We start from the raw sequence: 16,407 nt of genomic DNA, 5'->3' as shown, positions 1-16,407 counted from the left end.
TATGTGTGCTTGAGAAGTCTTGGTTATAGTGGCATAACTTTAAAATTAGTAACAAGAAAGGTAAAAGAATATTTCCAGATTAAAGCACTTTATATTTATAAATTCAACTAATATTTGTCACACTTAGTTCACTCAGGCTCTTATAACAGAATACCACAGACTGGGTGGCTTATAAACAACAGAAATTTATTTCTCACAGTTCTGGAAGCTGGAAGTCCAAGATCAGGGCGTTAGCGTGGTTTGGTGAGGGCCCTTTTCCATGTTGCAGACTTTTCATTGTATCCTCACATAGTGCACAGGGGCTGGGGAGCTCTATGGTGGCTCATAAGAGCACTAATTCCATTCGTGAGGGCTCCAAACTCCTGACCTAATCACATCCCAAAAGTCCACCCCATATACCACCACCATCACAGGGTTAGGTTTTCAACAAATGAATTTTGGAAGGATGCAAAATTCAGACTATAACACCTACTATATACAAGTCACTTTAGAAATTATGATCATACACAAATTTCTCAAATATACTAATTTGACCCTTCTTAATTATAGTTTTTTTGTGTATGTGAGTATGATTGGACTTAACTAAGATCAACAATATGACTTCATTCATGATCTAACACACTTAAAATGTCCTGGTCCAGTCATAAATGATAGGTCATAGGACAAAGGTTCTCTGAATACCTTCCCCCACTATTAAATATTAAAAGTGAACTTGCAGACTAAGTGGTAGTGGGTGCCTTGAATGCATGTATAAATAATAAACCACACCTAATTAGATCCCAGTTTATTAGAGAACTATTTCCAGGATAGTTACTGGCAGCACAACAGTTGCACATTCCATGTTTGAAATTTTTTGACCAAGGAGGAAGTGAAAAAATAGAGGAAAACACAAGTGCCAATTATTTGCCCATCCAATTAGTAAACATTCTTTCTGAGTTCCTGACTCAACCTCTTCTCATACTCTCAAAATGAAGAGACTGGTTTTCTTGGCGCTAATTTCAATAAGTTCAATTATGCTACTTCTTTACTTTAGACTATCTAATTAGGATATTAAATATCTAATAGTGGCCAAATAATTTTTTTCCTAAATTGCATCATTTACCTCTGATTATTCCCAGTAGTCAAGATTATAAATTGATGAGATCTGTCATACCCTGAGTCCATTATCATCTTTTTGTAGTTATACATGTTAGGTTAAATCATTTGTTTTTACCAATGAAACCAATAAACCAATGAACCAACTAATCCCCAATCTGTCATTTGCTAGTTTAAAATTAAAAATATAAAGCATATTGTCAGAATATCATTACAAATACATCTTCATTAATAGATATATAATATTATATATATGGCTAGATATGCATGTACATATACATGTTTATATGTCTCTGTATATAGATATATATGGATATATATATAAATGTAGGTATAGATATATTCATGCCCATGTGAGGTCCCTCCCCCTTGAGTGTAGGTAGACTGGTGACTTGCTTCTGACCAACAAAATAAGGCAAAGGTGATGGGAAATGTGTGATTACATGCACATGATGATGTGCTTTTGTTATGTAAGATTGTAGCACCTTTCAGAATAGAGTCTGTTTCTCTCTTGCTGGCTTTGAGGAACATTTCATGACGCAAGGAACTACAGGTGGCCTCTAGCAGCTGAGAGGGCTCTGCAGCCAACAGCCAGCAGGAAACTGAAATCTTCAGTCTTACCACCAAAAAGTAATTAATTCTGCCAAACAACCTGAGTGAACTTGGAATCAAATTCTTTCCCAGTAGAACCTCAGATAGATCCCAGCACCTGCCAACACCTTGATTGCAACTAAGGCTTACGGTCAATGTGTTGCATTATAATTTGGACCCTGCTAGGGCATGTTCAGACTTCTAATACACAGAAACTGTGAGGTTATAGATTGTATTATCTTTAAGCTGTTTGTGGGNAACTGTGAGGTTATAGATTGTATTATCTTTAAGCTGTTAAATTTGTGGGAATATTGTTATGCAGCAATAAGTAGCTCATACAAATTTTAGTACCTGAAAGTGTGATGCTACTGGGACCAACTGAACTAAAAAAATTTGGGGAGTTGTTTTGGAACCAGACAAGGGTAGAAGCTGAAAAAAAATTTGACAACCATAATAGAGAAAGCTTAAATGTCCTCCAACAGACTGTTAGTAGAAATCTGGACTTTAAGGATGCTGCTAGTGAGAGCATTTCAGACTTTTCTAATCTACGATACCAGGATTAATTCATTCAGTTACTTTGCCATGAAGTTAAAATTAGACATTTGAGACTACTTATTGTTAAAGTGTTTTTTTCTTGGGTCTCCTGAATGGTCTGACTCGTGATTTCAGATCAGGTCATGATCTCATGGGATCAGGCTCCGTGCTCAGTGGGGAGTCTGCTTGAGATTCTCTCTCTCTGCCTCCCCCCCACTTGCTCTCTCTTTCCCTATCTCTCCCTTCTTCTCTCTGAAATAAATATATCTTAAAAAAAAAAAGTGTTCTTTTTCTTCAAGGATGACAAAATATTTTTGTTTTTGTTTTCTAGTTCAAGAGTGACTAAAAAGAATAGCTTTCTGCCCTTGGGCAACCAGAGTAAACTGAGGTTAGGTTCTCATCTGTAAATTGAAGCAGTGGTTATCTAAAGCAGTGATTTGCCAAGTTTCTGGCAGCTGATTTCTCTTTATAAANTTTTGTTTTTGTTTTCTAGTTCAAGAGTGACTAAAAAGAATAGCTTTCTGCCCTTGGGCAACCAGAGTAAACTGAGGTTAGGTTCTCATCTGTAAATTGAAGCAGTGGTTATCTAAAGCAGTGATTTGCCAAGTTTCTGGCAGCTGATTTCTCTTTGAAAGCTGGTGCAAAATGCAGTAAGTATTGAGGAAGCACTGAGCAGCCTATTTCCCTTCCCAGTTAGATTCTTTCTCCCTATTCAGTGGAATCACGGTCCATCTCTAGGGTTTCCAAGGAGACCAGATTAGTAATACAGTTAGGGAATCTTTAAAAGACTACATAATCCACAGGGTGCCTGGGTGACTCAGTTGGTTAAGCATCTGCCTTAGGCTCAGATCATGATCTCAGGGTCCTGGGATCTAGCCTCACATGGGCTCCACGCTCGGGAGGGAGTCTGCTTCTCCCTCTCCCTCTGCCTGCTGCTCCCCCTCCTTATGCTCTCTCTCTCTCTCTGTCAAATAAATCTTTAAAAACAAAACAAAACAAAAAACTACATAGTCCAAAGTCATATAAATGTCAGCTCTAACTCATTAGTATCTGGATGCAGAAGACAAACAACATATGCGCACACACACACACACACACACACACACACACACACACCCACCATGGGTGGATCATTTAATACCTAGTCAAATGGTTGTGGAAAATTATGTTTTTTTTATGTTTACAAATAGCTAATTTATGCCCAACTTGGAACATCTTGAGAAAACACAGTTCATAAAATTTTGCAAAAGATGTATCATAAGAGTAGTTCAGATTAAATGGCAATTCAAAGTAGTTTTGAACCTCAAAAGTCAGTCAGATCCTGAATTCTTACCTTAAAAATTTGATCAACAATTCAGGTGAAAATACTTTTTTCTAGGTCTAGAATATTAATCTTATCATCGCATTCTGTGTCTTGAAGAAATTCTGACAGTAAAGTCACCTGTAAGGTGTCAAGTCTGTAATTAATATGCTTTGTAGACAGCTATTCCCTTCAAGCAATCTGTGCTCAAAATTAATCAAGAAACTCTCCTCCAGGGAGCCTCTTGCTCTCATAAACTACTAACCTGTTAAATATTGAATTAATTTATTTTGTTGTTTTACTACCAACTTTAAACAAAAGAAAGAAAGAAAGAAAAGCCCCTCCTAAGTACAGAGAAAAGCCATAGGGCTCGGGCCAATATATGCTATATAAACCTTACCTAATAGTTGACAAATAGGAAAGAAAAGCACCCCTGATACTCTCCTTATTTTTTCACCCCTACCTTGTCATTTATGGTGATGAGGTTATGACCACGTAGGTAAGAATTTAGCATGGATTCTATTGCTCAGTCCTCATAGTTACAGCACATGAAACCATCATTATAAACATTTTGCACAGAGGAAACTGAATCTCAGAGAAACAAAAAATCTTGCTTAAAGTTACGTGGCTAGTATATAACAGAGCTAAATTTTTGATTACTCAGATTGAAGGAAGCAACAAATAGAAAAAGGAAAAGCAGCTTTGAGAAGGAGAGAGAGAGAGAGAGAGTGTGTGTGTGTGTGTACTATACACCTATGGCTGACACTAGCTGGTTTGATTTATATAATACCTATGGTTGAGACTCTTACTAGGTATCATAGAGGATTACATAGCTGCTCTAGTCATTCATTCATTCATTCATTCATTTATTCATTCACTGGATAAGGACTTACTAAACAGACCTATATGCCTTATTAAATACTTGGGATTCCTTGGTGAAGGAGATGTGGTTCTTGTCTTCATGTAACTTAGGTTGAAGAGACAAAAATATTAAACCGAATTAGTCATGATAAGGTGGGACGCTGTACACTGTGATAACGAGTATACAGGATTGTTCAAGAACACAACATGGCCACTTGAACCTGTTTGAGCATAATGTGTTTATGATTTTCACCTTGTTTCACACACACACACAGGTGCATACACCCATAAGTATCTCACAGTTTCTGTTTTTGATATCTGAAGTCAGAATGCATCTCATTGTAGGAAAATGCTTCACTGGATTCCTAAGTGACTTTATATAGGTGCCCTAAAAAAAGGTCTGAGGTGACCAGAGAGATAGCCACTGTCAGTCGTAAGGGATGGTTACCATATAGCTGTCTACTTGTTTTGTATGGCCTTGAGGAATTGGCCCGATGGCCATCAGCAATTAACACCTCTTCTGGTCAGAGATAAATTGTCTGTGGCACCATAGTTGCCTTCTGAAAACACTCTCCAAAATACCCTTCTGCACACCCTGCAGAGAGCGTTGTGAAATCTTCGTCCTAAAGTCATGGGAACACGTTGACATTGCTTCCTGGCTTCCATTAGTTCACTGTGAATGTGGGATCTTATTGCGAGTGGTCAGGAAACTTCAAGGGCATTTTACATCTGTTCATGAGCTACCTAAGGGTGCCCCAGAGCTCAGGGTGCTCCCTTTAACTGTCTCCCCTGAGAGGCGTTCTCTCTACAAAAGTTACCTGGGGATGTTGTGGCTCCAGGGACAACTGTCTTCTCTGAAAGATGAAGGATAATTTCCTCACTTCTGTATTATTTGTTGTCCATTTTAATCAGATTATTATTTTTGCTTCCCACATTCAACTCTTTATCANTTTGCTTCCCACATACAACTCTTTATCATCAGCTAACCGCTGCTGTGTTGTTAACAAAAACATGCTGCCCTCTCAACCTTGGATCCTCTCTCTTGACCCACCTCAGACTTCCAGAGTACTTTCCCCTTGGTGGATCCTCTCAGAGGCCCCACATGCCCTTAGCAGTTGTTGTTACTTTGCACATTAAGTCTTCAGACTTCAGACACGGTTTACTTTTGTCTTAGCTCACTTGGGACGTGTCCTAGTTCTTTTCCCAAGAGAGTCTTCAGCTCAAATGTAAAACCAGTATTTGCAAGGAAATAGAGGAAAAAAAGAAAAGATGAGGTTTTTTTTGTGGGTTTAGAGAGAGACAGAAGAGTAAGCAAGAGACAGAGAGAGACAGACCATCTTAGGCAAAATACGACAGTGATCCTGTGGTTATAAGGATATCCCATGAAAATAAGATTTCTCATTGTGATAGAAATTAATGAGGACCTCAGCATCAGAGAGTGAAGATCCTTTATTATTCATACGGTATTAAAATCTTTCATATATATATACATATATATTTATATATATGTGTGTCTCTGTACTAATTTAAGATTCATATGAGTTGTATACAAGAGAAGCAGAGCATAACCACTTAAGCCCAAAAGATATGGCTTAAAGAACTATCCACTCTAAGACACTGTCCTGTACCCCTTCTGTGCTCACATTGTTGTCTTTCCCTTTACATAAGACAGGTTCTTATCAACATATCTCTAGATGCACAGGTATTTGTGTAAGTCAGTCCTCCCCTGAATCCTCTGTGACAGAATCAGGCCCAGTGTCAGGCCTGTGAGCACATTGTTTGCTTCTTAAATCTCTTGCTTTCCTTCATTTTCTTTGCTATAAATGTATTTCACGAGTCACAGGCTATGACAAAATGATTGAAATAACAAATCCAATTAAACAAATTTGTTTTTTTATATGATAGCTGCAATCTAGTTTTAATTTTTTGACATAAAATTATTATTTCATTTTTGCCCAATTAATCAGATTAAGTCATTTTTTGCCATTGGGAAAAATAAAATCCTTACTTTCATATATACCAAATTATTTTCATTCAACCTATATTTAATAACAGACATCCAATGTCTGTTTTAGCAGTAAATTTTTTTTGCTAAAATAAAAGGGATTGCACAGTATGAGGAAAGGATGAATGTCTATACACTCTGGTTGAAATAGGAGAGTGAGTAAAGTCAGACTTTTTTCCTACTGTCTGGGCAAAGGCCCCACAATGTTCCCCATAGAAACCCCAGCACTTTGTATGGCACAGTTTTAAATCCATTAGAGAATTAATTCATGTAAGTGAAATTTCTATTGGAGAGTTGCATGTATTTCTTTAGTTCAGTATCTTGTGTTATACATTTTTAAAAAATTGGCAGGGCTTTCTTCAAAAGAACATGTTTTTAGCTTTGGAAACTTAAAAAAAAAATTTAAGTACCATTTACCAGAAAATCCAAATCATTACCATACCACTCATTGCTTATGGATATAATCAAGGTTTTTTATTTTATAGTGCTTAACCTTTTAAAAAGCTATATTTCTAAAAATCCAAATAATTCCTTTAGTCAATGAGAGGAACAGAAAACTCGCTGAATGGTAATATGACCCAGAAATAGCATTATCCTCTCCACATATTGGTTTGGCACACTTTTACCTTAGAGTAGGAATGAAGGTGTTGTAGCCATTTCTGAAACTTCCGTCACAGTTAAAATTATTTTCTTTTTTAGTTATATAACATAGGAATACCTAGTGGTGTAGCATTTTGTTTCTCATTGACCTTATCATCATTATTGTATCATAAAGTATTCATCATAATTTGTGTATGTGTGCTTACAATAATAAAGCAAATCATAACCAGCTACATGGTACATATTCATTAGATCTCAACTTTTGCTGTCTTTATTTTTAATAACTCAACAGAGCATCAGAAGTCTAGGAATTTGAAAATAAATGGAGTAACACAATACACTCTACATGAAAGAAACTCTTAGCCCTAAGGGACTTTTTTTATAGAAATAAAAATTGAGAACTACTCTGCCATCTAGTGGACACATTAAGAAATGGAAAAGTTTTGCTTTTATTGTTTAAAATAGAGTTGTATTAAATTTCACCAAAATGCTGAATTTTTTATTGAGCAAAGTAGCAGTGCTCTTTTAATTGTTTTTGTCAGATATTATGAGGATTTATGTATGGATGGGATAAGTTAATCTTTAGAAAGTAGTTTAGAAAAATGAGATTTAGGGATTCCAGGCTAGAAGAAGCTAAAAACGGTACAATGTTGGATAAATGTTTTCATATATGGCATGTCACAAAGGGAGAACATGAGAGAGTGAGAGAAAGGAGGGAGAGAGAAAATGATCTTTTTATTGAATTGTTTAAAAGAGGGAACGAATAAAACAGAAGCATTGTTTTGCAAATTTTGAAAGCCTAAAACCAGAGTCCCCAGGGTTCAAGGAATAATTCTTTNCATATATATTTATATATATGTGTGTCTCTGTACTAATTTAAGATTCATATGCGTTGTATACAAGAGAAGCAGAGCATAACCACTTAAGCCCAAAAGATATGGCTTAAAGAACTATCCACTCTAAGACACTGTCCTGTACCCCTTCTGTGCTCACATTGTTGTCTTTCCCTTTACATAAGACAGGTTCTTATCAACATATCTCTAGATGCACAGGTATTTGTGTAAGTCAGTCCTCCCCTGAATCCTCTGTGACAGAATCAGGCCCAGTGTCAGGCCTGTGAGCACATTGTTTGCTTCTTAAATCTCTTGCTTTCCTTCATTTTCTTTGCTATAAATGTATTTCACGAGTCACAGGCTATGACAAAATGATTGAAATAACAAATCCAATTAAACAAATTTGTTTTTTTATATGATAGCTGCAATCTAGTTTTAATTTTTTGACATAAAATTATTATTTCATTTTTGCCCAATTAATCAGATTAAGTCATTTTTTGCCATTGGGAAAAATAAAATCCTTACTTTCATATATACCAAATTATTTTCATTCAACCTATATTTAATAACAGACATCCAATGTCTGTTTTAGCAGTAAATTTTTTTTGCTAAAATAAAAGGGATTGCGCAGTATGAGGAAAGGATGAATGTCTATACACTCTGGTTGAAATAGGAGAGTGAGTAAAGTCAGACTTTTTTCCTACTGTCTGGGCAAAGGCCCCACAATGTTCCCCATAGAAACCCCAGCACTTTGTATGGCACAGTTTTAAATCCATTAGAGAATTAATTCATGTAAGTGAAATTTCTATTGGAGAGTTGCATGTATTTCTTTAGTTCAGTATCTTGTGTTATACATTTTTAAAAAATTGGCAGGGCTTTCTTCAAAAGAACATGTTTTTAGCTTTGGAAACTTAAAAAAAAAATTTAAGTACCATTTACCAGAAAATCCAAATCATTACCATACCACTCATTGCTTATGGATATAATCAAGGTTTTTTATTTTATAGTGCTTAACCTTTTAAAAAGCTATATTTCTAAAAATCCAAATAATTCCTTTAGTCAATGAGAGGAACAGAAAACTCGCTGAATGGTAATATGACCCAGAAATAGCATTATCCTCTCCACATATTGGTTTGGCACACTTTTACCTTAGAGTAGGAATGAAGGTGTTGTAGCCATTTCTGAAACTTCCGTCACAGTTAAAATTATTTTCTTTTTTAGTTATATAACATAGGAATACCTAGTGGTGTAGCATTTTGTTTCTCATTGACCTTATCATCATTATTGTATCATAAAGTATTCATCATAATTTGTGTATGTGTGCTTACAATAATAAAGCAAATCATAACCAGCTACATGGTACATATTCATTAGATCTCAACTTTTGCTGTCTTTATTTTTAATAACTCAACAGAGCATCAGAAGTCTAGGAATTTGAAAATAAATGGAGTAACACAATACACTCTACATGAAAGAAACTCTTAGCCCTAAGGGACTTTTTTTATAGAAATAAAAATTGAGAACTACTCTGCCATCTAGTGGACACATTAAGAAATGGAAAAGTTTTGCTTTTATTGTTTAAAATAGAGTTGTATTAAATTTCACCAAAATGCTGAATTTTTTATTGAGCAAAGTAGCAGTGCTCTTTTAATTGTTTTTGTCAGATATTATGAGGATTTATGTATGGATGGGATAAGTTAATCTTTAGAAAGTAGTTTAGAAAAATGAGATTTAGGGATTCCAGGCTAGAAGAAGCTAAAAACGGTACAATGTTGGATAAATGTTTTCATATATGGCATGTCACAAAGGGAGAACATGAGAGAGTGAGAGAAAGGAGGGTGAGAGAAAATGATCTTTTTATTGAATTGTTTAAAAGAGGGAACGAATAAAACAGAAGCATTGTTTTGCAAATTTTGAAAGCCTAAAACCAGAGTCCCCAGGGTTCAAGGAATAATTCTTTAGTCTAACATATGGGAAGTTTGGCAAAGAGGGAAAATGTCTTTTGGAAGAAGTTCCAATGTCTGGATAGAGGGAGAAAAGGGCAGATGAAGAACAGCTGCTGAAAGAAAGTACAGCATGTGTGAGGAATTCTGCAGCCTGCAGCCCGGTGAGAACAGTGCTTGCTTGATGGCAGTTTTCCTTTACTTCACCTAAAAGTTACTGGGTTGTAGTGGGAGGGAAACCAGGAGGGCAAAGTACAATTAAAGGAGACCTTTCAATAGACTGGATGCTAAGCCTTTATATTACCTTGTTGAAATGAAATATGATCATAGAAGACTGTCAGATAATACTACATGAAGAGTCACTCTCTGAGTTTAAGGTTGTACCCTCTGCCATCTCAGTCATTGCAAGGCCTGTCTGTTGGGCAGTTTTTGATGGGCCTGATAAGGCTATACTATCATGAATAATGAAGAGGAAAAACAGGTAGTTGGATATTTTAAAACTTATGGTGGCCAAGTCCATTGTACTAATAATTCTTAGTACATTAGAACAATTTGCAGCATATCAGATAGAAAAGGAGCTCCCCTGTAGCACGAGGGAGGGTGGCAAGGCAAAGAACCTTGGTTTGGGACAGTATTCTTGCTCTGGCCAATGGTGAGGACAGATTGGGTTCTGACTCAGTTCATTTGGAATAATGCCAAAGTCTTAGAGAAGGGCATGATAAATAGGGAATGCAATAAAATTGGGACTACTAGCATTGCTTTATGAAATGGAGAGAACATTTTCTCCTACTGGTAGGAGAAAGATACCTCCAACTCTCCTCCAATGTTTAGCCTTTTGAGAGGAAAATAATATTTCATGGAGCAGACAAGATGGAAGGATTTTATAGTAGCACATAGATTTGGGGCCTAGAAGAGTAAGGCACATTCTTTAGATGGTGGTGGGAACCTAGATGTACTGTAGCTATCTGGGAACTACAAAGGTAGGTGCCCTCTGGAGTAAGTCTGAGGTNATTGTTTTTGGCAGATATTATGAGGATTTATGTATGGATGGGATAAGTTAATCTTTAGAAAGTAGTTTAGAAAAATGAGATTTAGGGATTCCAGGCTAGAAGAAGCTAAAAACGGTACAATGTTGGATAAATGTTTTCATATATGGCATGTCACAAAGGGAGAACATGAGAGAGTGAGAGAAAGGAAGGTGAGAGAAAATTATCTTTTTATTGAATTGTTTAAAAGAGGGAACGAATGAAACAGAAGCATTGTTTTGCAAATTTTGAAAGCCTAAAACCAGAGTCCCCAGGGTTCAAGGAATAATTCTTTAGTCTAACATATGGGAAGTTTGGCAAAGAGGGAAAATGTCTTTTGGAAGAAGTTCCAATGTCTGGATAGAGGGAGAAAAGGGCAGATGAAGAACAGCTGCTGATAGAAAGTACAGCATGTGTGAGGAATTCTGCAGCCTGCAGCCCGGTGAGAACAGTGCTTGCTTGATGGCAGTTTTCCTTTACTTCACCTAAAAGTTACTGGGTTGTAGTGGGAAGGAAACCAGGAGGGCAAAGTACAATTAAAGGAGACCTTTCAATAGACTGGATGCTAAGCCTTTGTATTACCTTGTTGAAATGAAATATGATCATAGAAGACTGTCAGATAATACTACATGAAGAGTCACTCTCTGAGTTTAAGGCTGTACCCTCTGCCATCTCAGTCATTGCAAGGCCTGTCTGTTGGGCAGTTTTTGATGGGCCTGATAAGGCTATACTATCATGAATAATGAAGAGGAAAAACAGGTAGTTGGATATTTTAAAACTTATGGTGGACAAGTCCATTGTACTAATAATTCTTAGTACATTAGAACAATTTGCAGCATATCAGATAGAAAAGGAGCTCCCCTGTAGCACGAGGGAGGGTGGCAAGGCAAAGAACCTTGGTTTGGGACAGTATTCTTGCTCTGGCCAATGGTGAGGACAGATTGGGTTCTGACTCAGTTCATTTGGAATAATGCCAAAGTCTTACACAAGGGCATGATAAATAGGGAATGCAATAAAATTGGGACTACTAGCATTGCTTTATGAAATGGAGAGAACATTTTCTCCTACTGGTAGGAGAAAGATACCTCCAACTCTCCTCCAATGTTTAGCCTTTTGAGAGGAAAATAATATTTCATGGAGCAGACAAGATGGAAGGATTTTATAGTAGCACATAGATTTGGGGCCTAGAAGAGTAAGGCACATTCTTTAGATGGTGGTGGGAACCTAGATGTACTGTAGCTACCTGGGAACTACAAAGGTAGGTGCCCTCTGGAGTAAGTCTGAGGTAGGTGAGTACTGAGGAAACCCAGAAACTTCTCTGTTAAATTCCATTGTGTCACAGTAATGTGGTCCTGAATGTTATGTTCTGCTGTGTGACCTCTTCTCTTTGGTTATCGCTCACTGGGTCAGATGTATATAGCTGAGCAACATTGAATCCATCAGATTCTCTCTTTCAGAAACTTAAGTTGGGACCACTTCCAACTTGGACCTGAGGCTACAAGAAGCTAGCCCTTCAACATATAAGCAGGAAAATTGTGCTCCATCCATCATTGTTTTGTGGATAAAGGAGCAGAACAATCTAGTATATGGGGAGACAAAGGGAAATGAATGCAAAGTGAGAAGCAGAGATGAGAAATATTGAAAGAAATGCCTGAAAAGTTTTTAATTATTTGTTCTAGTTTCTTTCTATGGCTGGCCATATTTTTGCCCTTGGGTCTCAATTAGATACCTCTCCATCCTTATAATACATAACCATTTGACTTAAGGAAGCCTCCGTGAATATCTATTATTTGCACAAAGATTCTTAATATGGTGATTTTGCCCCCACACTGTCCAAATTCAGTCATTTGAGCCAGGAAAAGGAAATTTGAAAAGCTGGTCTTCTATCAGTGCTTTAGACTTCAGGAAATAGGGACTTTAATCTGAACATGGCTTCAGGAACCTGACCTTTTGAGTGCTTCTTCAAGTATTTTACATCTGCCTCCATTGCTTGGGACCAGCAGGAACCTGCAATGCAGTTCAGGAGGGGCACCCCGGTCCTGGTCTCTGTTTCTCCCCTTGATGAACTTACTCTCTAGGACCTTCCATTGCTCCCCACACACTTCAAAGCAATCAGTTGCATTAAGGAGCTCCAGTACTAATTCTTATGGGATTCTTCTGGAAGCCCATGGGTGGGTTCCCATTCCAGGTGGGTGGCCTGGCAAGTGGATATGTAAAGGTGGTTGGTGGACAGAGTGCCATCTGGCACACTAAAGGAAATAATATGTTGCTGGAATTTGAAGCTTGAGTGGGACTATCCAAATGAATTGATTTAGTTTCTCCTAGTTAAAGGGTTTAGCCCAGTAAAAAAGACTGGAGAAAAGAGAGAACTGTGTGCTTTCAAATACATGAAAGATTTTCATATTGACTGGGAGAGAAAGGTAGGAAAAGAATGAAAAGGAATAAGGTAAGAGACTGCCAGAATTCATAATATGGAGGGTCTTAAAAAATTTGGACTCTATAGTCAAGTCAATGGTAAGATATGGAAAACTACTCCTAATTTGTGTTACAAGCAGTTGCTCTGGTTGCAGAGTGAATTTAGGAGAGCAGTTAGGCAGCTTTTCAAGGGTGGTGGCCCTGAAGGCGAGGAGAGACAGATTAACTCTAATGAGGTGTGTAGGATGTGGAAGTGACGATAGACTCGATGGAAATGTAAAGAGAGAGTTGCCAGAGATAGCCTCCAGATGAGCGGCTAGATGCTGGCAGCACCATCTCCTGGCAGTGGAGGTGGGGATGGCTAATTGGGAAGAGGATAAGCTGAGTGCAGGTTGAGTGTGGGATGCCTGAGGGGCTTCCAAAGGGGAGATGTACAGTTGGAGGCATGTGATTAGAGCACTCAGGATGAAGTCGGCTTATTCTCCTACTGGCAAAGCCATGTTGTTTGCTGCATTTTCCATCTGGAAAGCAGACTATTGAGCCTGGACACATGCTTTCCTCTCTTCAAAAATGGCTTTCAAATACAGAAGAGTAGAAATGCCGAAGTAGCTGATATAGACCAGAGACAATGGTCACTTCCTTCATAAACTGACTTTGCTCCAGGCTGTGCCTTCAAACATAATTCAGAAACTTCACCCATACTGAGGCTGGAAGTTTCACACAGAATGTTCTTCTTGTACTGACAGGAAAAATACATAACCTTGCCCTTTATAAGCCGTGGTCTGCCTTCAGTGTTTACACATTAGCTTCCGTAACAGGGCTAGGAGAAATGATTTCCTTATCATTATATTAGGCAGCCCTGTTCGTATAAAAGGACATGTTGTTTATCCATAACATGAACTTTAATATAGCTATTTAGCTGTGCAAATAGCCATATAGAACTGCCAATACAAAATAAATATATTTTTGAATTTATTGAAATGTTTGCCCATTTCCAATGTCTTCTGTGTTTTGATCTGACTATCCAAAGTAGGGAAGTCAGTGTGTTTATTTTCCATGCTGAGAGAAATATTGGCCTGAAAAAAAGTGAGGGGTAGCTCAGAAAGAAGGATTTCCTTAAAAACTGTGCATCATCAACCTGATCAAAAGAGTATTCAATTTCGAGTTTTCCTTCTGAGATTTTTTTTAAAATGAAATTTTAGAAAGTTAAGTTACTTTACATCTACGGTAGATCTTCACACATATTAAATAGTGTGGTTGATACAGCAATTTCACTGGCCTGTAAAGCATATATTCTGATTATCTTTTATGTGATCAGGCGTACAAGAGGGAACTTTATTCCCATTTATTTGATGGTTTTCATACTTTGATACTGTAGAGGTATAAAAAAAATTCTCATATCTAAAACCTAATTATGAGAATACAAGCTGTAGATACTATGTTTACATTGCTTTTTCTTGGACTTTGTGTGTCTATGAAAGAATAAAATGTGAGTTTTAATGGTTCTGTATGTCACAGTCTTCCCAATTCAAACTCAGACTAGAGAGGAGGGAACTAATATTTATGAAATAGTGTATTCCAAGGACTTTTGTATACTTGAGTTTACTACAATAATACATTGAGCAAGGGATTTCTAACCCCCTTTTTTGGTAAGGAGACTGACTCTCAAGGGATATTTGCTTTCACACTGCTAAGTAAAGGGTAGAAACAAAAGACTGATCTTTTTGCCTCAGTATTCATGCTATTTCCACTCTCCCAGAGGTTTCCAAAGTGAGTTCCATTGAGTCAAGGGCCATGAGGAGGTGCCTTGGGGGCCACCTCATGGGGACAATGTGGAGAAGGAAGGCAGACTAGATCTTAGTTCCCTGTGCTCGTTTTAAGAAAAGCAATTCTGCTTTTTGGTTTCACTTCAAATTATTACTTAGGAAAAGGACTTTTACTACTTAAAACTTATTTATAGACTGATGCACCATAAAATTAACTCTGATGAAGCTAATCAGTGATAAAACTAGAGAATCGGGTAAAAATAACATCAATTCTTGGTCTAGTAAACTCCACATACCACCACTTATATTTAAGATTATTTTGTGTCTTTTTCTCTAGTGTTTACTGACAAATGACTAAGAGGGTATTATTTTCCTATCTATGTTTTTAGGATGAATATACAGGATTCTGGATACTGAAGGAGAGCTTTCTAGGTATGCCTAAGAGAGCTAACAGATAAAGACAGCCATGGAGTATAGAAAACCTGGAGCCGTTTTCCAGCAAAAGCTTAGAAAATTATAGATTGCAAACTTGGTTCAAGGAATACATGGAAAGAGATCATGATTCTCATTGAGGGCAACTCTCAGTGGATGTCTGGCTGGAGAAAAATTCTTGCTTTATTCTAATATTTAATTTTTAATCAACTTTACTGAGTTATAATTTGCTTGATGCTTGTTATTCTGACTCCTACTTCCAAAAAAGAAAAAACCCACAAAACTGCTTATTTTGTATGCATTGCAGAGGGACACAGCCCAAATTATTTCTTTAGTGAAANTGTTATTCTGACTCCTACTTCCAAAAAAGAAAAAAACCCACAAAACTGCTTATTTTGTATGCATTGCAGAGGGACACAGCCCAAATTATTTCTTTAGTGAAAGATGATCACCAGATTTTCTAAATATAGTCCCTGGAACAAAGGCAAAAGCTTCANAGATGATCACCAGATTTTCTAAATATAGTCCCTGGAACAAAGGCAAAAGCTTCACCTAGGGACCTTTTACAAAAGCAAACACTCAGGCCCCACCGTACTGCCTGGAAACTGTGTGGATGGGGCTCAGCAATCTGTGTAATAAGCCCCTCAGGTGACCCTGATGCAGAGCAAAGTTTGAGAACCCCTGCGCTGGGAGCTGGCTTTTGACCTGGCAATGCCAATCTAGAGACTGGCCAGAGGAAGGTAGAATTGCCAAACTTGTCCCAGAGGTAATTCCAATGAGCAAAATAATAGCCTCCTGAATTAGGTGTGCCTGGGAGTCTTAGTTGGTTGAGCGTCTGAGTCTTGGTTTAGGCTCAGGGAGATTGATCCCAATGTTGGCTATACGCTGGGCATGGAGACTGCTTAAGATTCTCTCTCTCCCTCTCTTTCTGCCCCTTCCCCACCCTTTCTCGAGAGCATATGAGCTCTCTCTTGCTCTCTCAAAAACAAAAACAAAAGCAAAAAAAA

Source organism: Ailuropoda melanoleuca, chromosome 5 (assembly GCF_002007445.2).
Source record: "Ailuropoda melanoleuca isolate Jingjing chromosome 5, ASM200744v2, whole genome shotgun sequence".
Classification (NCBI taxonomy): domain Eukaryota; kingdom Metazoa; phylum Chordata; class Mammalia; order Carnivora; family Ursidae; genus Ailuropoda; species Ailuropoda melanoleuca.
The sequence above is the reverse complement of the archived record's forward strand: the minus strand, read 5'-3'. Positions refer to the sequence as shown.